Here is a 20,512-nt window from a genome sequence, read left to right as displayed (position 1 = left end):
GATAACCGCAAAGAATGCTAGGGATGCACGAATCCGAGTATGTATGGATATAAGAAAATTCTTTATGATAATGCTAACCCATTTAATGTTACAATATCACCTTCTTGCCCCAACATGATTCATTTAATAGGAGCTTACGAGAGTTCAAACCTACATCCATGTATGATCTAAGGACATGAATTCTGAAGGAGTTGACTACTACTGAGAAAAGTATAGGGAAATTAACAGGACTTGGGCCCAAATAGTTATTACAATTATGTCTGATGGATAGTCTGATGTGAAGAACAAAAGTTTAATAAAAATATTGATCAACAACCTATATGAAACTGTATTTTTGAAATCAGTTGAGACATCTGATCAGGTGAAAGATGTTGAGTTAATCTTTGGATTACTAGACAATGTTATTGAGGAGATTGGAGAGCACTTGGTTGCCCAAGTTATAACAAATAACATCAGTGCTTATAGGGCTGCAAGGACAAAACTTATGAATAAGAGGAAATATTAATATAGGACTCAATGTGCCGTACATTGCATTGATGTAATACTTAGAAGCTTGGGGAGCTGTCACAGAAGAATGCACTAACAAAAACAAATAAGATAAATAAATTTATGTATAATCATTCTTAAGTTTTAACACTTATGTGAATATTTTCAAAGAAATAATTATTTAGGCATGCAGCAACAAGATTTGACACTGCATATTTGACTCTGTAGAGTATGTTAAATGATAGGCAACCTTCGGAGTCTATGTTTACCTCTACAAATTGATTGAGCTATACTTGGGCAAAAAAATTTGAGGGGAAAAAAGGTTTGAAAAATTATTCTAAATGATAAATTTTGGCAAAGTGACATGGTATGAGATCACAACCATTAGACCATTAGTGTAAGTTCTTAATATGATGGATGCTAAAAAGAAGCCTGCTATTGACTTTATATATAATGTTATTGATGAAGCAAAAATAATGATTGCCCACAACTTAGAAGAAGAGGAAAGCTACAGAAAAATTTGGAGCATGGTTTAAAATTGCGCAATATGAGGCTCGTCTTGAGGCCCGCTTTTGCGCAATTCCAGTAAAAAACGCCTCGATGTTTATGCCTCGAGTTTTTTTTATGAGGCTTGCGCCTCAACTTGGTTGAGGCCCGCCTCGCCTCACTGGCATGAGGCTTACGCCTCACGCTATATATATTCAAACTTACATAAATCTTGAAGTAAATGCCCGACATTGGACTCTATAGGAGAGGAGGAAGGGGAGAGAGCAGTTCATCATAATGATGATTCAAATGAATAACCCCTTAGTAATGATACTGCTGATGACTTATGAGTTCTTATGTGATATGTCATTGCTATTTATTTTTGAAAATTTGAATTATATGTTAATGAAAAGAATACTGGGATTTGGGAAAGATAGAATTTTGAGTTGAACTATATTTCATGTTATCTTATTATTGGGATATTTTGATTTAACTTCATATCTTATGTTTTTTTATGTTTTATATTATTCACTCATTAGTATATAAAAAATTTATCATTTTATGTTTACACAATCTTTTGATTTTGAGGCTTACGCCTCGCTCACGAATGAAAAATGCCTCAATACCCGAATACGCAATTTTAAACATTGATTTGGAGTATTATTGATGATAGGTGGGAACTACAACTTCATTGGTATTTGTATGCAATAGGTTATTATCACCCTCAATATCAATATGCAGAGAATAAATCTACAAATCCTAAGTTAAAATTAGAATTATATCATTGCATGGATAGACTCATATCAGATTCAACTAAAAGATCAAATGTTGGTATGCAATTGATACCATTTCAGAATATAAGACTTTTTTGGATTACAACAAGCAAAAGATACTATTTATAAACAATCTCCAGTAATTTTAATTGTTATTTTACCGAATTATATACTCATTTATTTAAAAATCATTCCATGAGTACTAACTACACTCATTTATATAAATCTTAGTTGAATTATGGATTCAATTTGGTGATGACACTCCAGAATTGCAGTGTTTTGTTGTGAAGGATTTGAGGTTAGCATGCTCTTTACCAGGATGTGAACGTAACTAGAACACAACCAAGTATATACAAAGAAGAGAAATCATCTGACAATTTTAAGGATGAATTCCTTAGTATATATTATATACAATAAGAGACTGGAAGACAAGAACTTGAAGAAGAAAGGATTGAAGGATGACAAATATTATTTGATTTGTGAGGATATGCCATCGGATAACTAGTGGTTTGTAGAAGATGAAGTGAAGGTTACGCCATCTAAATTGCAAGAGGAAGATATAAATGTTGATTTCTTCAATAGTGATAGAAATAAAGCATTAACATCTACCACGTGGAAAGTACAAAAGGACAAAACCAAAAAAGTTAAATAAAAAAATGTACTGCTTAGAGCTTATTAATCTTAAAGTATTACTCATCTTTATATTGATTAAAAATATTTCGAGAAGAGGATGATAACTAATATAGAGGAGGAAGAAGCAAAATGGGAGGCACTAAACTCCACAGGTGATAAGGCAGGGGAGAAAGCAATTTATTATGATGATGATTCAAATGAAAAGCCCCCCAGTGATGATAGTGCTAATGACCTCTGATTTGCTATGCCATTAGGCCCATTACTATTTCTTTTTTTAATTAAATGTTAATGAACAAGATAATGGAAAAGATAGAATTTTGAGTTGACCTACATTTTATGTTGTTTTATTATAGTGATGTTTGAATTTCAATTCAATTTTATACAATTTATTACTTGCCATTTTATATCTTGTGCATTATTTGTGTTTCATATATATGACAATTTATTTCTCATGTTCACTTTTAATATATTATTTAATTATTACATAAAAAATACTAATTTTGAATTTACGCGATTTTCTATTTTTTATGCTCACGCCACAAAATGCCTTGAGGATTACGCATCGCCTCACAAACAAAAAATGCTTCAAAACCCAATTACGCAATGTTAAACATTAATAGCCATATTGGTTGTAAAAGAATATACATAAACCAGATGAACTGAAGGAAAAATAAAACTAGAAATGTAGAAAAAAAATTATACATGTTGTAGCCTCAAGCTGCAACTCGTTACCTTTATAAGAAATCATTTAAACCACATAATAAGAATAAAAGCCCAGCAATTAACTAAAATCAATGCAAGGAAAAAAAAAAGAATTAGTATGTTATAAATCATGTAAGAAAATATATGAATCAATATATACTATCGATACTGGTCACCTATATCAATCAATCAATTATTATATCTTTATTATTCAATCAGTTTCATTAGTATATCAATTATGTAGTTAACAAAAATGTCAGTATGCGTATTCAATAACAGTAAGCAATAATAGCAATCAGTTTCTATACAGTATCAATAACAATAGTTAATATTAATTAGCAATCAGTATCAGCTAGCAATAATCAGTAATTAGAATCAAGTATAATTCGTATCAATGATCAATAATCAATATTCTATCATATATTCAAGGGTACATTGCTCCTGCACATATGACTCACAATAAGTCGTCCCTTTTGACTCTCAATCAATATACTCTGTATAACTCCCCTTAAATTATGTAAATCAGTTGTCCTGACTCCTTATCTCTCAATCAGTCTCCAACTCCTTATGACTCTCATTTGTGAAATAGTGAATCTTAAGGTTATCATGTGAGGTTATTATATCACATATATATGATATCAATTGGTATATAATTTTCTATAAGAGCAGCATTAGTACAATACACCCTTTCTATCACATATAAGTATCACATTTCAGTATTACATTTCAATTCATATCAATATTATCAATCATTGCAGCATATATATTTCAGTATTATCACAACAAATCACCATACATCACTTTCAACCCATTTTCAGTATACTTTTTTCCTACTCATTTTATCCAAAAATTCTTATACACATATTTAACTGGCAAAAATATAATGAAATCATATCAAATTATTCAAAATAATCAAATCTATAACAGATCAAAAGCTAAATGGAGAAAGCTTACAAAATTAAGAGATAATGCGTTTTGGGTAGATTTAGAAGAGATATAATCTGTAGAAATCAAAATCATCGAAAACATATGTGAGTGGATAGTTACTACAAATAGAATAATTTTCATACAAAAGCGACAAACAAAATTGACCCAAAGACCTTTCTCTCCTTCTCTTCCTCTTTCTCTCATTCTCCTTTGATTTCTTCCGAGGAAAGTAGCATTAAAGTGAGGGATGAGGGGAAATGGACGGGATACTTACATTAAAATCTATATAAAAATAATGTTAGTGGCCTCACAACGCTTATACCAAGCGCAGCACTGCATGTCAAATCAGAATTACTATAGAACAGAGACTCAAACGCCGCAGTGGCATTTTCTGACGCCACTATGCTCTCAAACTTAGCGCAGCAACGCTTACAAGCACAACACTAAAGCGCTCTAATTCAAATAGAAATTCATTTTTTTACACTTTTCATATTTTTGGGTTATCACATAAATATAAAGATGTTCCCTTAAATCCTATTATAAAAGCCTAAATCTCTGAGTTTGATGAATGGCACAAGTTTATTCTATGTAGGATTGAACAATAAAATACTCAATAACTCTTTCTTCTTCTTTTTCCTCACAAGGAACTTTCTAAATATTAGCCAAATGCTTCCAGATGCAAACACCTTTTCACAAAGCTCCTCATTTCACAATTATTTATGTTGTCACCTGTGCACATAATCAGCTAGTCTAAATCCAAAACTATTACATGGATTATATTATGAAGTACAGTTTCTAAGGAAAAAAGTAAGAAGGAACGAAAAAGAGCAAAGAGAACCATGAAGTTGAAGGAATAATGTCAATCTTCTGGTAGAAGTAATAATTCACAGCCATACCATTGAGTAACATCAAAACCATTTGCTAGAAAAGAGCTCCGCTAGTATTCTAATCACTAATGCATAACGCATTAGCCTCGCTATAAACAGAAAAAAAGAGGCATTTTAACTTGAACAATTAAAAACATATCGTAGATAATACCCTCGCTGCCAATCAAGCAAGAAAAATACCTTTTTTTTAGCTTTTAAATAACTACATGAGACCAGAAGGCACCTAAAGTTGTCCGAACACCGTCTGGTGATCAGTGAAGAATCATCCAACAAAATTTTATCGACCACAAATTTCCAAATTATCAACTCGGCGCCAATAATTCATCACGACAGCCTTCCATGAAAGGAAAAAAATAAGCCCTCAAAGATTCAAAATACAGAACTTTTTACATAATCAATGAAGTCGTTTTATATGTTTACATATGTCAACCAGCTGCTCACGCAACAGAAAAAAAAAAACCCTAATCCAAGCAACCACTTCCACGCCAGCGAGAAAAATCAAGCAAATCTATGAAAAATAAAAAAACAATGAAAAACTATTCCTATAACCAATAAAATAATCCCGATATGAAGCTGGAAAAGATCTTAAATTTTAACCAAAAATCAAGAAGAAAACCCCCAATCACTTGAACGAATGAGTTGCAGAAAACGAAAAATAATACGAACGAACAGAAACAATTAACAACCCAACCTCCAAAAGCAACAGATCGGAGACTGTAAAAGGAAGATCTTTCCGATAAGCTGCTGCTTTCGTTCCCACCCTGCAATCCTCGAAGCCCCTGGTCCGTCTCTCCCTTTCCCTCTTAAGTCTACTACAGCCAGCCACCGCCTGTCATCTTCATTCGATGTTTTTATGAAATATTATATATTTTCCCCGAAAAAATCAGTGATTGGCCAAAAAAATAAAAGAAATTTTAAAATGATGGGAAATGGCCAAAGCCGGTGGTGACAGAACGTTTGGTTGGATATGGGAGGCCCGTGTTCGGTCGAACCGATCCAGATGTGGTGTGCCATGGATTTTGGTAGTGTGCTGCGTACATCCACTGATCGGTACATGTGGCCATTTGACGATTTCCAAAAATGAAAATTTTTCAAATTTGGCCCCATAATTAGGCCAGCAATTCTCAGTCATCTTAATGCCTTTTACATAATATCTTAATTGCACATGCAAATGTATGTAGATTAAAAATTGTAGATGTTAATAAATAATTACTATAAATTTGATCTCATATTTTATAATTTATTATTTATTATTCTAAACAATAATAAAATGTTGCAAGTACTATACATCCTTATATAAGTTGAGCTCACCACAAAGAACTCGCCGGATAAATTAAGTAAGATATTTATTAAAATTTGATTTTTAAACTAATCATAATGTATGATCTATTTTGTATTGTACGAAATTTTGAAATCCTACTTAAATTAATTCTCATAATTAGCCAATCAAATCATGATTTAATTAATAATAGCATATCATACTATAAGATATTAATCGTACTGTATAATTTACAAAGATGAAATTTGGTTGTCCCAAAAATCGTACCAAACAAAATCATGATTTTTAAACTAATCGTACTGTATGATATTCATAGGATAATCGTACCAATCGAATCACTATAAAATTCTAGTGTTCTCTTTTTTATTATTACTTTCTGCATTTTACTTTTATTTAATTTATTTTTATGATCATTGCTTTGTTGAAAATATGTAGTTGTTGTTAGATTGAGTTGATTCAATTATTCTCGCCATTGATATAATTGTTATTAAGTTTATTAGCTTATGTATAGGGTGATCAAGTTCTTCATTTTAAGTTTTGAAAAATCACAAAAAAAAATTAGTATTCCTGTTTGGAATTTTTTAAATAACCAATTCAATCCCCCTCCCCCTCTTAGTGCCCCTCGGCCTAGTTCATTGAGGTCTCACAACCTCCTTGAACTTTCAAATGGTATTAGAGAGGGTTTCAAAAATAAGGTTTTAGAAAACTTTTGAAAAAAAAAAAATCAATGGCTCATTTTAATTATTGTAACACTACATAGGGTTATTCAATAACCCGTCCACATTTATTTAATGATATACATTTTGATTTCTAGAAAATTCATATGTCTACCTTTTTGCAATATATAGATTATCGCATATGAATGTTAGTCCAAGAATGATATTCTGCACCTTTTTGTCTTGTGAATGGCATCAAAATTGAACTATTATTTAATAAATAGAGTAACGATGATAAGGATTTAGCCTAATTGAATGCAAAATATTTAAAATGTTTCCTATTTGCATTGAAATCTGAAGATTATATGTTTGTATCCACTTAGTGGTATTTGGGATAAACTATGTATACCTATGAAGTAATTAGTGAAGTAAAACAGTCTAAGCTAAATATCCTACTTTATGACTATGAACTATTTTGTATTAAGACTCGCTCGATCAAGGAGAAGGGTAAAGAGATGCCAAAATTCAAGAGGGGCAAGCAAAAGATACAAAATGCTTTTTGGACCGACTCCACCTCGGAATCCTCAGAATAGAAGCAAGGGAGGAGGTGTTGGTGGAATTTTTGAAAAGTAGTTTTTTGAAAGCTTAATCTTATTTGGAAATTTTGATTTTTAAATTTATAGTCTCGAAATCAAATGCCATATTATAAATAATATATTGCCTCTAAAAGGCAAAGATATCGTTCGTTAATGGGTTGAGATAACAAAACTAAAAATTTCATCTTGATTGTAGTAATTGAATTCATGGAAGAATTACATATGACCCCGACGAGTCAAAATTAGATTCTATCAATATTCAACCACTATAGTCTTGATGAAAGATCATTAATTTCTTATTTTAAGTCATAATGGTAAATGATATATCTCTTCAAAGAAAAAAACTATCACTTACTATCGATTGATGGAATATGATGCTAATGATCGTTGTCGACTCAATTTTCCAAAAGAAGACTAATTTTGAATTTAGAAAATTGATTTTGAAAAGGTGGAAGTGGATTTTAAATCTTCTACTAGCACAAGTCCTCGTAGTTAATTATATTGTAGGAAACTGGAGTCTCCTACAAAAACTCTAAATTAAAATAATGATAAATTTTTATTTGGAAACTTTCTATGAGTGATGTCAAAGGAGGTGAAACTAGAATTTCAAAGAGAGTTATTGCAAGATTGGGCTCTTATTTTTGAAGTCAAATAAAGAAGAGTAAGAGTAACTTTGGGATTTTGAAAATAATTCAAAAGTGTCCCAACCTAGGTTAAGTGTTAGGCTTTAAATTTTAGACTTAGAGAATCTTTAATTTGAGTTGAGCATTTTGTTAGAAATTTGATATTATATTTTTGGAGGTTGGGGTTTTATGATTCAAAATATGTCATGGATCCTAAATCTAAATTGGGCACTAGATGACGATGGCCTGCTTAGACTTATACTGGCTTAGATTAGGGAGCCAGCTAACCATCTAGGCAGTTTTAAATTCATGAGTCTGATCATTTTATAAAAGAGTGGAAGGGATATTTTTATTAAGTTTTTGAGAGTTGGGACCAACATCTAGAGCTTGTCCTAATTGGTCCCTTGACTTATGTGAGGTGAAAATACTAATGAGAGATGCAATTAAAATTTTAGTCTCATTTTTTAAATTTATTACTAATACAATGCATGCCAACTAACTCAATAAATGCTTAAAATTAGAATGAAACAATTTTAAAAGGCTTAAAAATTGTATCCTAGAGATTTCATAGATTCTTCTTGACTGATCCGCACCCCCATAGGCTAGGTGGTCTGCCAAAACTCACAAGTGGGAAAGTGTCTAACAAAAGGAATAGAAGAAAGCTTCAAAAATGCTTATGTGAACTCCTAGTGATCTCAGGCTTACTTATTAGATCGTCGGAGTTTCTATGTTATCTAAAATTTTATTTTAATTTTAGTAGATAAATTTTTTTCATATCCTCACGAGCCTCCGTGTATTCAGGCTAAAATAAAATTTACAAACAGTGCCAAAAAAACTAGAAAAAGCAGTCAAGAACGTGTAAGTAAAGTAAATCAAACATTAATAAATATAATTAACTCCTCAAATTAATGTTCTTAAGCAAATGTCCCATTTAATACAACCCAGAATTACATAAATTAAAAGTGGCACTACTAATAATAAACCCACATTCTAATCCTAGGACAGACGTAAGTAGACTATAAGTGGAATACTATTCTATCTTCAGCTCCTCAGTCTTCTCTTCTTCGAACTCCTTGGACTCGTCGTACCTAGGTACCCAAATGGGAAAGAAAACTCTACCCTCGAGAGGGAAGTTATTCTTCCCACTTTGGATACTGGACTGATCCAAAATTGAGCTTTCAAATGGAAAATGACTATCCCCGTAAGGGCTATCCTTTCCTCTTTGGAATTTAATTTTGGGTCTAAGTATCCCAAACTCAAAGATTCTTTCACAACTCTTAGCTTTGAATGAATTACATTAATATAAAAATGAAAATTTTAAACTCTTCTATTATAATGAAATTAAAATTTCTCAAACCAACCACACATGGTCGTGCTCTTATTTATTTGGGGGCTTAGTAAGCTGCAACACATATAACATTTCTAATAATAATTACTTTTTAGCCCCCTTTTATTATCATGCACGAGCATGTCCACCTAAAAAAACTATATGAGAAAATAGAACGATCCTAACCTAAGAGTAAATTATCTCCCATCGCATCGTTAATCCACAGACTATATTAAAAGCAAATAAAAATTTACATCAAACATTTCAATCACAATATGAAATGAAATCTCAAAAAACTTAGCGCACAATAACAAATTAAAATACCAGCCTACTTATACTAGAGTTGGTTGTCCTAGTAAACAATCTAAAGTGCGTGTATAATGTAGTGTGGCTGGGGTAGATCCTAAAATGGGTTGTTTGTTGAGATTATATACTTTTAAGTTTTTGAAAAATTAAAGTGGGGTTTATATTTGAGTTTAAATATTAATGTGTTAAAGCTTTGTTAATGGTATATTTTAATTATTAAATGATTAATACCTTTGTTACTTATCGAGACCATAAAATTTATTACACCTTCCTTGGGGTTAAGTTAATAGCCTCGTAGGCATGAGTTACCTAGTAGTAATTATGGTTGATTAAGTTAATTTAGTTGGTTAGAAATCAAGGGTTAATTAATTTTAATTAATTTAATTAATTATTAATTTTAAAAATTAAATTAGTTTTATATTTTCCATCAACTAGTTCGTGGCATTGTGCCACCAGGCTTGAGAAATTAGGCCTTCATAGGACACCTAGCCTTGTAGTCCGAAGTAGTCCATCCTAAAAACCTTGTTGATGTAGTTGGATTTGGGATTGCAGTTTGGTTAAATAATTAAGAGTCATTTAAATTTAAGATTTTATACTCCATTGAATTCATTCATGGCATTGTGTCGCTAGGCTCGAGGAAGCAGACCTCTTTAAAATGCGTTGCCCCATAGCCCAAAGTAATCCATCCTAAAAACTTCATCTTTAGAGTGGTTATTGTATATTAAAATGTTGGTTAAATAATTTTATTAATCAAATTGAAGTTTTCTAGAATTTTAATTAATTATTGTATTTTTTGAATTATTAAAATTATTTTAACGCATTAATTTAGGGTTTAAAAGTTGACTTTTTAAATTGAAGTTAATTTTGATAGTTTTATATTTTTCATAAATATTAAACCTTATAATGATTAGTTAGATTATTATTTTGCTTAATTTGGAGTTTTCTTTGAAAAATTATGATTTTCCAAAGTTTGATCCTTAAATTTGAACTACGGTTGACTTGAAAATTGACTTTTTGATTTTGACTTGATTTTGGAAGTTTTACATTTTAAGAATTTTTTTAAATTAATAATTAATTGAATAAATTAAAATTAATTAAGTCAAAATTAAGTCACGAGGCTTGAGTAATTAGGCCTCCATAGGTCATGTAGCATTGTAGTACGAAATAGTCCATCATAAAAACCTTGTTGATGTAGTTGGATTAGGGATTTCAGTTTAGTTAAATAATTATGAGTCATTTAAATTTAATATTTTATATTCTGTTGAATTCATTCATAACATTATGTCGCTAGGCTCGAGGAATCAGGCCTCTTTAAAACGCGTTGCTCCTTAGCCCTAAGTAGTCCATCCTAAAAACTTCATCTCTAGAGTGGTTATTATGTATTCAAATGTCGGTTAAATGATTTTATTAATCAAATTGAAGTTTTCTAGAATTTTAATTAATTATTGTATTTTTTAGAATTATTTTAACGCATTAATTTAGGGTTCAAAAGTTAACTTTTTAAATTGAAGTTAATTTTGATAGTTTTAGATTTTTATAAATATTATACCTTATGATGATTATTAGATTGTTAGTTTGCTTAATTTGGAGGTTTTGTTTTTGAAATGTTATGATTTTCCAAAATTTGATCCTTAAATATGAACTACATTTGACCTAAAAATTTGACTCTTTGATTTTGACTTGATTTTGGAAGTTTGACATTTTAAGAAAATATTAGATTTTAACTAAAGTTGAATGGCTTTGAGTTTGATTAAATTGAATTTTTCTCGAATTAATTATGATTTTTCAATGTTTGAGTATTTTTGGAAATTTTAAAATTTCCTTAGTTAAGAGGTTTTTTCTTATTTTGATTCAAATCAGCCCTAAATCTCTTGGAATTATCCCCAAAGGTCAAAGATGACCTAAGGGGATGTTTCCAAGTATTTAGGATTTTTTAAAAATTTTTAAATATTTTTAATTAATTCTTAAAAATTGAATTAAAGTTAAATTAGGGGCATATGGCTTTTATTATTTCTGGGTTAATGGTTTAATTTTAAGCATTTTGATATTTTTCTTTTTAATTTTTAGATTTTATTTGTATTTATTATGAATTTTTGAAATTATATGCCTAATTAAGGGTTAACTTAGGATTAAGTAGATTCTAGGCTTAATAATTTCTAAATTCAGCAAGTTTCTAACCTAGGATAGATAGTGTCACTATGTTCAAATGTTATGAGTCATACTCCTATTGAATACCTATCCAAACTTCTATGACTTCCCCAAAGTGACTAAAACCATATACTTAATTTTTTGTCTTAGATGTCACTAAGTTAGGTGGGCTCAAATCAAAAGTTTCAAATCCTTAACCCATACAAATATGTATATATAATCACACTCAATTCAAAAATCTAGGAGAGCCTAAATTAAGTGTGAGTGTGTGCATCCTACACATGTAATAATTTATGGCAATTAACATGAACAACATTTTGATTAATGAATAACTGTAACACAACTATCCACTAATCCTTCCCCATGATTTTCATTCACATAAGCTTAAGCTATGTTTAAAGTTCCAAGCTCACTCAAAGCTCTCAAATTTAATATACATATAATTTTAAAATTAATTTTGTATTTGAAAATAGCTTAATTTTTGAGTTTTTAGAGAAGTTCACATATTATTAAAAATAATTCTAAAATCATTTTTGAAAATAATTTAATGACATGAAAATATTTTAAAATAATTCTTAGATTTTCAAAAGCATAAAAAATAAATATTTAAAAATATTTAAAATTGTATTAATTAAATATTAATAAAATTTTAGTTTAATTTAAATTTTATTTAAGGTATTAAAATTATTTAAGCTATTAAAATTATTTAAGTATTTTAAATTAAATTAAATTTAAATATAAAAAAATCTTAAATGTTCATGTGAAAAGTAAAATAAAATAGAAATAAAAAGTTATTTAACACTAAGTGTTTTGCCTATGATTAACATTTTTAAGGGATTTTATCATCCGATTTGGGAGATTTTTGATGCTCTGAATTTATAATCTATCCATGTATATGTTTGTAGAAGACTCCTTGAGCTCACGACACCTAGATCGAATGTTACAACTCCTTGGATGGATAGTACTTGGGGGGGAAGGAGATGTCCGGAGCTTAAATGGAAGCTTGGATGGCTCTGGGAGGCTCAAGGATGTGAGAGAGTGAGGGAGTTAAAATAAGGTTCTTTTTGGATCCTTAAGGGGCAACTTGGTCAATCAAGGTTAACATGGTCAACCACGTTGACCTAGGGTCTGAGTTTGGACCCAACAAATTTGGTTTTATATTTTGGAGATTAGTGGAGATGGTCCTAAGGACTAGGGAGGTCATTAGGTTCAAAATGACCTATTGGTCCCATAAGGGGTGTTTTAGTCAACCTTGGTTGACATGGTCAACCAGGTCAAACCAAAATTTGAGTTTGGATCCAATGGATCCCAAATGATATTTGAAATTCATTGGAAGAGGTTTTAAGGGTTGAAGGGATTGAATCTAGTTGAGTTCTAGTCAAAAGTCCAAAATTTCTCTTAAATGACATTTTGGTCATTTTGATTTTTAGTCAACCTTGGGTACTAGGTCCAAAAAAATGTAGGTTACTGATCAACAAGTCATAATAGAGATGATGGAAGTGCTCATAAGGTTTGTAGATGGTTCCAAAGTCAAATTCCATAGGCTGATTAGTCAAATGGCATATATCGTAAATATTTGAAGGTTTTGCAGCCTTTGGGGTTCAATTCAATTTCTAGGGCTAGAAGAGTCAAATTGAGCTCAAATTTGGAGGGTTGATCCTAGAGACATGCCTAGTCAATATGAAATTGATAGATCATGAATCAAAGGTATTTGATTGGGTTTTTAGGTGATAGAAGATTTGCCCATAAAGGGTTTCAGGACTTGGGCTTTTGGCCTCAGGTTTCAGATTGAAAACCCAAGTTTGAGCTAGATTTTGGGTTTGGATTGATTGAGTTTTGTAATTTTCAAATCAATTACATTTAGATGAATGGTTAGGATTTATTACACAAGATGAAGGTTTGATTTAAAAAATATACAAGACTGATTGTAAGCAAGATAGGAGGCTAGGGTGGGAATTAGATTGAAGGCTGGATTGAGCTTTGATTGGGGTCTCTATGAATAACAAGTGGATGATTGTAAACTATAGAATCAGTAGGCAGGAGTTTAGACAAGCCCTAATGATCTCATATAGAAATGAGGTCAATAGGAGGTAACATACTTGTGTCTTATGGCTAATGATAATCTTGATCAATCATATTAAGATGAGGTATGTCAACTTTCCTAAGATGAATTATTCATTATTTCTGAAAATATTCATGATTAATATAGGAAGCTGAAAAAGATGCTTGCTCGTATTAATATTAAGTTTTATACTTTGTAAAAAAGAGTATGCTAGTTTAATTACTGAGCATTTTAATTTAGATAATGATCACATGATCTTGCTTTGATGAATATGATGCCTTGAAAAAGAAGCATATCGACTTAACTAATGTACAAAAATACTTGAAAACATCGCACCTTAAACAAAAAAAAGGCATACAAAGTATTAGAAGCGTCTAAATTAGAAATAGATGGTAGGGAACATGCATTAAAAATTGAAATGTCTATTTTTGAAAGTACAAATAAATTTTTGGAAGCAAAACAAACTGCACTTGAGAATAATAAACCACCACCTACCTTAGAATAATTTCATAAGCCCTTAACACAGCATGTATCGCATAAACTTAGGAGAAGGAACCATGACCAATATAGGTTAGTAAATCTATTTGAGGTGTTAGGTGTTACTCTTGTTGCATGTTAGGTCACATAACTCACACTTACACAATCCACCGTAGGACACATCTAGTGTGGATGCCTAAATTGCATTCATCACATCATATCATGCATTCTTCTCATTCATTAAAGAATGAACAAGAACCCAAACTCATTTGGATTCCTAAATCTAACCTTTAAATGACTATGTATGATTGCTCTCATAAAATGCCTAGTGAGAGCATGTGGTACCTGGATAGTGAATGCTCAAGGCACATGACTAGTGATATGAAATAATTCATCACACTAGAAGCTAGGTTAGGAGGTAAGGTTACACTAGGAGATAACACCACTAGGAAAGTGGTGGGCTCAGGTATAATTGGTAATGCTAAAAGCTTTATTATTTAAAATATTCTTTTAGTTGATGGCTTAAGCATTATTTACTGAGCATTTGTCAACTATACGATAAAGGTTTTGACATTAAATTTTTTTCTAAAAAATACAAAATTAGTTTAAATGAAAATACTATATTAGAAGAAAAATGAATAAATAATATTTGCATGCATGTCTAGAAAAATCAATTAAGGTTTGATTACTTGATCATATCATCCTGGATGATCGCAAGATCGGTCAGGATGATCAGTTAAAAAACCTTAGTTATTCCTGAACTATCAAACATCAGCATGTTTCTATTCAGGGCGATGTTCTAAATGATATGTGTTGAATTGAACTAATCGTCCGGGATGAACGTAAGAATGGCCTGAACGATCAAGTTATTTTTATATCATCCAGACATCCATTCAGGGTGATATTATTGATGATATTCAATGATGATTATATTGATCGTACATGATGATATATTATCAGCTTGGACAATATAAACAAAAACCTTCTGATCATCCAAAAACATCCTGGCTGATTGAGCTAAATTTGTACTGATCGTATATTACGATATTTATATCATCATGGACGATAGAGTCGGATTGTTGCAATTAAGAGCTATTCCGAAGCTCTTCTATTTAAAATCTCTTATTCTACCCAAGAGAGTATCTTTTCTTGTTGTTCTGACCTGAGAGAGCCAATAAGAGATGGAGAGTAAGGGAGAGAGAGAGAGAGAGGATCATGTGAGGGGGAGTTTGTGAGGGGTTTCATAATGGTTTCTCCAAGAAAGGGTACATCGTCGTCTTCTCTGAAAGTTTTTTAGGGATGTTAGCCCTTATGAACTTGTCCCAAAGCTAACCAGGAGGGGGTGAATTGGTATTTTAAACATATCTTCTTAATCCAAAATACAAAACCAAACTAAGATTCACCACAGAAATCAAAGTGCAGAAAATAAATGTGAAAGTAGTAATAAAGAATACATAAATTTATAGTGGTTCAGTCAACACGACCTACATCCACACCCCGGAGGTGCCTTCCGAGTATTACACTAGCTCAGTGTCTCTCCTTTTACTCTCACAGCAAGACGGAGAAGCCTATACAAACCTCATTTCCACCAACTCAGGTGAGGCAGAGAACTCAACTCCTTTTGCTTCCTTCAAAAGCAGGAAGAGAACCCAACTCCTTTTGCTTCCTTTTGAAGCAGGCAGAGAACCCAAATCCTTTTGCTTCCTCCTGAAACAGGCAGAGAACCTTAATCAGATGTTGAAGTTTACCTCTCTAGAACCCCCAAGGAACTAAGGATGATGACTGGAGAAGATGACCACGGATCCATGCTTGGAGCAACCTTTATGAACTCCCTCACAAACTCTCCATCATAAGATCCTCTCTCTCTCTCCCTTTCTCACCCTCTCCTCTTGGCTCTCTCAGGTTAGAACAACCGTAAAAGATGAGCTCTTAGATAGAACAAGAGCTCTTAAATAGAGGAGTTCCGGAATAGGTCTTATTTTATATAAATTGAGTACAGGACGATATGGATATTGTCCTGACCGATCAGCATAAATTTTGCTCATTCAGCTCGATTGGTTTGAGACGATCAAAAGATTTTTGTTCATATCATTTAGGCCAATATAATATCATCATGTACGATCAGTATAATTCTTTGAATATCATCCAGATAATCGCTCTGAAAGGATGTCTAGATAATGAAAAAATAGCTTGATCGTCTAGGCTATTATCACGATCGTCCTGGACAATTAGTTCAAATCTATGAAACTCGTCCTAAGCATCACCCTGAATAGAAGCTGGCTAATGTCAATTATCCAAACGATCATCCCGAACGATCTTGTGATTATTCTGGATGATGTGATTGTGCAATCAAACCTTAATTTCTTTCCTTAATTATTAGATTAATTTACGCATAATTGTGCTGCATCGTCCAGGTTGATATCCTAGACGATGTCTAAAAATAAAAATACATAAATAGACCTAGCAGTTGACTCTTTCTAATTTGAGCCTATCATACCGGATGATACGAATATCATCTAGGACGATATGCTTAATGACGGTCGCCTTAACCTAGATGCCCTAATTTAGGGTTTCTGTTTTTAATAGATTATCCTGGACGATGTTTGGATAGTCCCGGATGATGTGATCAAAATAGAAAACTCTAACCAACAGACAGAAATTTTTCCCCATGTGTGTGTGTGCAAGGTTACTTAGTATTAGGAACCACTTCGTTTATAATAGACTCAAAAAAAGAAAAATTACAAACTGACTCAGACCTAATCTACCCAATCTTGAGCTAGTTTGAGTTGCACTCGATCTTGTGGACCTAAAAAGTTAGTACGCAAGGTAGTTATAGAAAATCATGAATATTTTCTATCATCAAAATTCTAATACATAAAATCAAATTTGTAATAATCTCCCCCTTTTGGATGATGGCAAACCAAAAAATAATCTAAACAGTTCAAGAATAGTTTAAAAGAAATAGTGAGAAGAAAACAAACACAATTTTAACTATCCAATAATAGAATCAAACTACAAAGCAACCAGTACAACTAACTACTCCCCCTTTTTACATCACAAAAAGGAGGACGGAAATAAAACAGAAACAAGGCAGAGACTAAAAACAAAAATAAACTAATGAAAAAGATAGGAACAAAAGCAAAAGAAAGTTTTTTTTTTTAAATTAAAGCTTGAACATGATAAGTTTTCCATGTGATTAAATTAAAATTTGTAAGAATCAATGAGTTAACATTGTCGAAATCTGAGAAAACGGTAGAACAACTGATCCTGTTAACCTTAATTCGGACTTTTCCCAGGGGAAACCGTCTTTTTGAAAATAAGGATCTAAGTCATAAAAAATAATTGGATAAGAAAAAGAAACCCGTTCAAGACTTAGTTTTAGAAAAAAATATTTTATAAAATTATTATATTAAAGTAATTAGTTACAATCATGAAATCCGAAATCAAGCCTTTGAAAAGTATCAAGTGATATATGAATTCTTCTAAGATCTAAAAATTTTGAAAGAGAAGGAGCTTACTTTTATATATATATATATATATATTATTGTAGCAAGATTGAAAAGATCTCAATTTCAAAATCCAGTTGTTAATGTGAGATAAATTTTTATTTGGAAAAGAAAATTCCACCACTTAAAGAAGTTAGTGAGAAGGAAACAATTAACGATGTTTTCCCTTTTTAACTGATTTAGAGATGTCAATATTTGTCTTACATATTTCGAAAAATAAAAATAAGACATAAGATATCAATTCAATGATTAAAAAAAAGCAACAAAAAATAAATAAATAAAGAGAGACTACAAAATAACAAAAAAAACTTATAATAAATTAGTAAAAATTAAGTTCATGCATTTATGTCAATAACACCCAATCTGGTCCTTAAAGTGCTGAAAGTGCCGAAGGCCAGTGGTATAGTAAAGATGTCAGCCAGTTGATTCTTAGTTGTCACATGGTGTAACTCAATATCTCCTTTGGTCACATGATCTCTAATAAAGTGATGTCTTATGTCAATGTGCATGGTCCTTAAATGTTAGATAAGATCCTTAGAAATGTAGATGACACTAATGTTATCAAAAAGGATTGAAATTATGCCTATAGGTAATCCTAAATTTAGAACTTGCTGCTTCAACCAAAGGACTTGGGCCATACAATTTCCTAAGGTAATGCACTAAGCTTAAGCAGTGAAAAGTGCAACATAATTTTACTTCCTACTAGACCAGGAGACTAAAGACTATCCTATGAATTGACAAGTCTCAAAAGTGCTCTTTCTATCCACATTACAACCTGTAAAATTAGAATAAAAAAATCCAATAATCTCAAAATAAGTGATGTGCCTAGGATATCAGATTCCTAAGTTTTGGGTTCCTAAGAGGTATCTAAAAATTCTCTAAACTACAGTTAGGTGAGATTCTTTAGGATCAGATTGAAATCTAGCATATAGACAAACACTAAACATTATATCATGTACGCTAGCAGTCAGGTAAAGTAAAGATCCAATCATCCCTATATACTTCTTTTGATCAACAAACTTTTCATTTGGGTCTTTATCCAACTGAACATTGGAGGTTATAGGAGTACTAATTGGCTTGGCTTTATCCATTTCATACTTCTTCAAGATGTCATTTATATATTTTGATTGATTTAGAAAGATTTCATCATATAATTATCTTATGCTAAATTCTATAAGGTATGATAACTCTCCCATCATACTAATCTCAAACTCCTTACTCATTGTTTTAGGAAAATTATCACATAGTCTTTTATCAGAAGATTCAAATAGTATATCATCGACATAGATCTGAATAATGAGTAAATAATCTCCTACTTTCCTCAGAAAAAGGGTGGTGTCTATACTCTCCTTAACAAACTCCCTCTCTAGTAAGAATGTGCTAAGCCTCTCATATCAAGCTCTGGGTGCCTGCTTTAACCCATATAAGGCCTTTTTTAATTTGAAAATATGATTTCTAAATTAAGAACTCTCAAAACTTGTAGGTTGCTCTACAAACACATCCTCTTTTATTACCCTATTTAAAAATGCACTCTTAACGTCCATTTAGAAAAGCTTAAATCCCTTATAGCAGGCAAAGGCTAGTAGTAATCTAATGGCTTCCAATCTAGCTACAGGGGCAAAGGTCTTCTCAAAATCAATATCTTCTATTTGGTTGTACCCCTTAGCCACTAATCTTACCTTATTCCTAACCACCACACCAGAATCATTCATTTTATTCTTAAATACCCATTTGGTTTCAACTACACTTTATCCCTTTCGTCTTTCTACAAGCTCCCAAACATCATTTCTAATAAATTTATTTAACTCCTCTTGCATGGTTAAGATCCAAAACTCATCAGAAAGGGCTTAATTGTTGTTGGTGGGTTCAGTCATTGAGATAAAGACAGAGTGGTTCACTTCCTTCCTAAGTCCATGCCTAGTCCTAACACTTTCAGAAGGGTCTCCTAAGATCAATTCTTTTGGATGACTCAAAGAATACCTCTAATCTCTAAGCAAGGTGTGTGTAGGTTCAACCCTTTCCTACAGATCTATATTTTTTACTCCTTGGGTACTCTCACCTACTCCTTTAGTGTTTTGGGGCTCTACCATCTTCTCCAAATTTTCACTCCAATGGTATTCTCTCTAACTTCATCTTTCTTCTCAACTCTAGACTTCTTAGGATCAGATTCATCAAACACTACATGAGTTGTCTCCTCCACCATAAATGTCCTCTTATTAAACACCCTAAAGAATTTTCTCACACTTGAATATCCTATGAACACTCCATCAGATTTTGGGTCAAATTTCCCTAAGTGTGACTTTTCATTATTTGAATGAAAACTTTACAACCAAAAATATGGAGATAGAAAAGATTTGGTGTCCTACCCTTAAGGATCTCATAGGATGTCTTATCAAATTTGGTTATAACATTCACCCTATTTAATATATAACAAGCTATATTTATCACTTTTAGCTCAAAAGTATTTTGAAAGTGAATAATCAGCAAGCATGGCTCTAGCAGCTTCAACTAAGGTCTGATTCTTCGTTTCAGCTACTTCATTCTGTTGAGAAGACCTATGAGCTGGGAAGTGTTGACTAATCCCCTTATCCTCACAGAAGTCTCCAAATCTTTAATTTTCAAACTCTCCCCCATGGTC

General features: G+C 31.7%; 1 protein-coding gene across 7 annotated transcripts in view; it reads right to left on the bottom strand.

Moving 5' to 3' along the window:
• LOC110098315 (ubiquitin-like domain-containing protein CIP73) overlaps positions 1–5,744 on the bottom strand; it is a 52,751-nt gene extending 47,007 nt beyond the window's left edge. For 4 of the 7 annotated variants that reach the window (XM_020825105.2, XM_028698974.1, XM_028698973.1 and 1 more), the window contains exons 1-2: positions 5,586–5,744; positions 5,118–5,228 (exon numbers count right to left, since the gene is read on the bottom strand). The gene's annotated coding sequence lies outside the window, so the exon portion shown is untranslated. Of the gene's footprint in view, positions 1–100; positions 104–5,074; positions 5,093–5,117; positions 5,229–5,585 lie in introns of those variants that run through there. The other 3 variants (XM_028698972.1, XM_020825102.2, XM_020825106.2) reach the window with 3 other exon arrangements.
• Between the last annotated feature and the right edge of the window lie 14,768 nt (positions 5,745–20,512).

This window comes from Dendrobium catenatum, unplaced genomic scaffold (assembly GCF_001605985.2).
Source record: "Dendrobium catenatum unplaced genomic scaffold, ASM160598v2 fragScaff_scaffold_1196, whole genome shotgun sequence".
NCBI classification, from domain to species: domain Eukaryota; kingdom Viridiplantae; phylum Streptophyta; class Magnoliopsida; order Asparagales; family Orchidaceae; genus Dendrobium; species Dendrobium catenatum.
The sequence above is the reverse complement of the archived record's forward strand: the minus strand, read 5'-3'. Positions and strand labels throughout refer to the sequence as shown.